At 34.3% G+C, this 5522-nt stretch overlaps 1 pseudogene; it reads right to left on the bottom strand.

Annotated features, from left to right (window-relative positions):
- Positions 1-3658: 3658 nt before the first annotated feature.
- Positions 3659-5309, bottom strand: LOC118553203 (cytochrome c oxidase subunit 1-like; annotated as a pseudogene).
- Positions 5310-5522: the final 213 nt, after the last annotated feature.

The following is a 5522-nucleotide window of genomic DNA, read 5'->3' as shown; positions in this document are numbered from 1 at the left end:
TTGATTTGCGAATGTTGAACAACCCTTGTATCCCAGGAATACACCCCACCTGGTCGTGGTGTATAGTCCTTTTAATGGACTGTTGGATCTTGTTGAGTATTTTGGCATCCGTGTTCATCAGGGACATTGGTCTGTAATTCTCTTTTTTGATGGGGTCTTTGTCTGGTTTTGGGATCAGGGTAATGCTGGCCTAATTAAGAGTCTGTTTCTTGTGAATTAGCAGTTCTTGCATACTTTTTTGGTAAATAAGAAATTTTGAAGTTCTATTATTAGATTCACAACCTAATGTTTCTATTAAACTATATTTGCAGTAAATAGACCTTGAAATTATTTTACGGTTAAGTGATAAAAGTAAAAGAGGCAGATGTGTAAGGTTATTAGGGTATTTTCTCAGGTAAAGGATGGTTTGATATTATTAATGTAATATGTGCATTTGCTTCATTGGGTTATAATTAGTATATAAAAAGTATAAGACAGTGAAGATAATGTTAATCCCTATTAAGATAATGGTAATGTTGGATCATGAGAGTAAAGATATTACTACAAATAATCCTCTGATTAGGTTAATTGTTGGGGATAATGCTAGATTAGTAAAGCTTGCTAGGAATCATCAGGCTGCCATTAGTTGAAGAAACCTTTGTATTCCATGGGCTATAATTATAGTTTGACTATGTACTCATTCATATTTTGAATTTTCTAGACAGAATAGTATGGATGATGTAAGGCTGTGGGTGATTATTAGAGCTGTAGCTCCCATGTAGCTTCATGGTGTTTGAATGAGAATAGTTAGGATTACATAGGCTATATGACTGACGGATGAGTATGCAATGAGAGATTTTAAGTCTGTGTGATATAAGCAAATAGAATTTGTTATAATTATTCCTCACAATGATAATATGAGGAAAAGATATACTATGTGGTTTGTTAAAGGGTACAGTATTGTTGTTATTCATAATATTCCATATCTACTTAATTTCAGTAGTACAGCTGTGAGTACTATTGAGATGGCAATAGGTGCTTCTACATGTGCTTTTGGTAGTCAGAGGTGTAGTCTGTAGAGGGGTATTTTTTACTATAAATGCTATTATATATGCTAGTCATAAGTAAATGTTAGACCAAGAGTTGGATACTGGTTGGGCTCAGTATTGTACTATTATGAAATTTAAAGAACATGTAAGATTTTGAACATATCTCAGTGCAAGTGGGAGTGGTAGTGACCATACTAGTGTGTAAAATAGGAAATGGAGCACTGCGTTTAATTTTTCCATTTGGTTTCTTCATTGGGTAATAATGATTAGAGTTGCTACTAGTATAGCTTCAAATAAAATGTAAAACAAAATTAGTTCTGTGGCAGTAAAAGTTATAATTAGGAACAATTGTAGTAAGATTAACATTGTAATATACAGATTTTTTTTGAGCTGGGTTTTCTTTTGGTAAGTGGAACTGGTTGGCTATAAGTATTAGTGAAAGAAGTCATGTTGTTAGTACCAGAAGAGGTAAGGAATAAGGAATCAGAAAAGAAATGAAAAGTTGAGGCTGTTGTCATTAGGTTGGTTTTGGTATGATAGACCAATAAGTCTAATTAATAACCTATGAGTTGTTGTGTTGATTCAGATTATGTTAGTTTTTGATAATCATGTTAGTGATACTAGTATGACAGTTGGAATAATAATTTATAACATTGTAAGAGGCTGAGATTTTGTACATATTTCTGTAAGTGTTGGGTACTATTATTAGCAGGGATAATCTTAGAGTGGCTTCACAGGCTGCAAACACTAACAGGATGATAGGCACCATGATAGCTAGTGTGAAGTGGATATTTATAATTGTTATGATCACTATAATAAGTAGTGATAGTATTATGCCCTCTAGACATAATAAAGATGATATTAAATGGGATTGATATATTAATAGTTCTATAAGGAATACACTTAATGTTAGAAAAATATTGATGTAGACTAAGGACATTTGATAATTGTGACATTAAGCATAATTTGAGTGGAAATCATTTGTTTTAATTTAAACTAACTATCATATTTGGTTAATTTCAGTCCTTTTTGAGTTCGTTCATAGGCTAAGTGGTAGTAGGCCTAATAGGTCTGTTGGGCTGATAAGTAAAATGAGTAAAAAACAAAAATAAACAAATAAATAAAAATTAAAAGAAATAATATGAGTATTAGGGTTCAGGTTTATCCTTTGTAATTATAAATAGCTATTATTTGTTTTGATGTCAGTTGAATTAACCATTGTATGGAGATTAGGCGATTATTAATTAGTCAATTAGGTGTAGGGAATAGAAAGCTTGGAAATATAGTAATTACAATCACAATAGGTAGTCTTATTACTGTTGTGAAAGAGGCAAACAGATTTTTGTTCATTTTTTTCTCTCAAAGGATAAGGTATTTCAGTATTTTAGTTGATTTTATTTCAAGGTTTCATGGATAAGTACATTTTGAGAACTTTAGTTGAAATATAATGAATAGTACTATAGTTATTGATATAACAGTAATAAATCAAGTTGATGTTATCTAGTTGTGGCATTCCATTAAGGAGTTTTAAACTCTCAGTCTTTAACTTAAAAAGTAAATGTTTTATAGCTTTTCAATGATATTACATTATGGATGCAGATTATTTTTTTAAATATTTCATTCAGGAACAATTGGTAAAAAACTATAATTTGACCCACAAATTTCTGAGCATTAGCCATAATATAGTCCTGGTCATGTAGCTAGTAAGGTTGTTTGATTCAGTTTTCCAGGAATGGTGTCTGTTTCCAGGCCTAGGAAGGGAACAGCTCATGAGTGTAAGACTTCTGATGAAATTAGTACTCAGATTATTATTTCTACAGGTAAGACAACTTAGTTATCAACTTTTAATAGTCATAGCTCTCCTAGTTTTAGTTCTTGCATGGGAATTACATAAGAGTCAAAGTTGAGATCTTCATGTCTGTGTATTCATAGCTTCAGTATCATTGATGACCCATGGTTTTTATTATTAATAAGGGCTTATTGATCTCATCTTGATAAGGAAATATCTGTGTCCTAAGATGGTCAACCAAGCCAGCAAGGGAATCCCAGCCCCTGCCTTGGGGCTCTTCCGGGTTCTTCTCTCTGCTCTGCTTCCTACGTGCGCCAATCTGGGTTCCTCTCCCTGCCCCACTTCGCTCACGCACCAAGAGTGCCCAGTATGTGGAAGTAGAAGTGTATAAATTACCCCCTTTGTTTGTGCTCAGGGCTCAGACCTTTGGAGATCACTCTCCTCTGAGCCCAATGGCATTAAATAAAACTCCTCTCCTCCCAAGATCTCCGAGTGCTGCTTGGTTCTTCCGCTGGGCAATCCAGTCCAGGTTCTGTAACAATCTGTTACAGAAAGAATTCATAGTGATGGTAGAGCAATTAGGACTAGGGTAATGGCTGTTAGGATAGTTTCTACTTCTTGTGCATCCATTATACTTGTGGGAATTAACTTAGTTGTTAGTATTAATGAAATAATAAAAAGGACTAAAGAGCTGATTAAGATGATTATCAACATGTTATGATGAAAATGTGTTCTTTTATGATTGGAGATGTTGATTCTTGGAAACCTAATTTAAAGGGGTATGCCATAGAGATATAAAGGACTTCAACCTATAATTTAACTTTGACAAAGTTTTGTAATTTTTACTAATATCTCATTATTGAGAAAGACATATGGTTATGGTGTTGGTTTGAAACCAGTTTGAGAGGGTTTGACTCCTTCCTTTCTTATTTTAGATTTATGTAAGTAGATTCTTCAAATATCTGATATGGAGGAGGGCATCAGTGCAGTTATTTGAGTTTGGTATTAATCACTTCTACCACTGCTACTTCTTGTTTGGATGCAAAGGCCTCTCAAACTATAAAAATTATTAATATTACTGCTGTTGATGTGATGAATGAGCCTGTAGGTGAGATGGTATCTCATGTTGTGTACACATCTGGATAATTGGAATAACATCAAGGTATTCTTGATTAGCCAAGAGAGTGTTATGGGAAGAAGGTTATATTAACCTCAACAAACATAATCGTGAAGTGAATTTTTCCTCAAATAGAATTTAGTGTGCAGCCTGAAAATAGAGGGAATCAATGAATGAAACCTCCAATAATAGTGAATACTGCTTCTATTGACAAGACATTGTGGAAGTGTGCTACTATATATAATACGTGTCATGGAGGACAATATCTAGGGATGAATTAGCCAATACAATTCCTGTTAGACCCACCACTGTGAATAAAAAGATAAAACCCAGGGCTCATTGTGTGGCTGGTGATCATTTGACGTTGCCTCCATGAAAGGTAGTTAGTCAACTAAATACTTTTACTCCTGTTGGGATAGCGATAATTACGGTGGCTGATGTAAGGTATGTTCATGTGTCAATATCCTACAGTAAATGTGTCATGTGTCAATTTGCCTACAGTAAATATATGGTGAGCTCATGCAGTGAAACCTAGGAATCCGATGGATATTATGGCTCAAACTATTACTATACATGCACAAGGTTCTTTTTTTTTCTCCTGAATAATAGGTGACAATATGTGGATCAGTCCAAAACCAGGTAAAATTAGGATATATATTTCAGGGTGTCTGAAGAATCAATATAGATGTTGTAGAATGTGTCTCCTCCTCCTGCAGGGTCAAAGAATGCAGTATTTAGGTTGTGGTCTGTTAGTAGCATAGCAATTCCAGATGTTAAAACTGGAAGTGACAAAAGTAAAAGAACGGCTATAATTAGGACAAATCAAATGAATAAAGGTGTTTGGTATTGGGATATAGCAGGGGGCTTCATGTTGATATAGTAATGAAGTTGATAGCCCCTAAAATTGAGGATACACCTGCTAAGTGAAGGAAAAAATTAGTTAGATCTACTGATGCTCCTGTGAGTGCTAGATTGTCAGCTAAGAGGAGGATATACAGTCTGATCGGTTCCTGTGTCTGTTTTAACTATGGATGTTGTAAGAGTAGAAATGATGGTAGTAATAGTCAGAAGCTTATATTGTTTATTCAGAGAAATGCTATATCAGGTGCTCCAACTATTAGTGGTACTAGTCAGTTTTCAAAGCCTCCAATTATAATAGACATTAGTATAAAGAAAATTATCATGAATGTGTGTGGGCAGTCACAATTACATTATGAATGTTGTCATCTTCCAGTAAAGCCCCAGACTGACCTAGTTTGTCATGGATTAGAAGGCTTAGGGTGGTTCACACTATTCCAGCTCATGTACCAAATAGAAGATACAGGTTGCCAATATCTTTATAAATTGTGAAAAATAATCAGTGTTTTATGAACATAGGTAAAATGGCTGAGGAAAACATTAGACTGTAACTCTAAAATCAAAGGTTAAGCCCTCTTTTTGCCAATCTCTGTACTGAATAATTATATTGAATTGCAAATTCAACAAAGCAGCTTCAATTCTGCCAGGGTTTCTCCTTCCTTTTTTCCCCTAGACTGCTGGAGAAGTAGATTGAAGCCAGTTCATTAGAGTTTTTAGTCGTTAACTAAAA

The sequence above is a fragment of the Halichoerus grypus genome, chromosome X, assembly GCF_964656455.1.
Source record: "Halichoerus grypus chromosome X, mHalGry1.hap1.1, whole genome shotgun sequence".
Classification (NCBI taxonomy): Eukaryota; Metazoa; Chordata; class Mammalia; order Carnivora; family Phocidae; genus Halichoerus; species Halichoerus grypus.
Note: the sequence above shows the minus strand (reverse complement) of the source record. Positions and strands in the feature narration are given on the sequence as shown.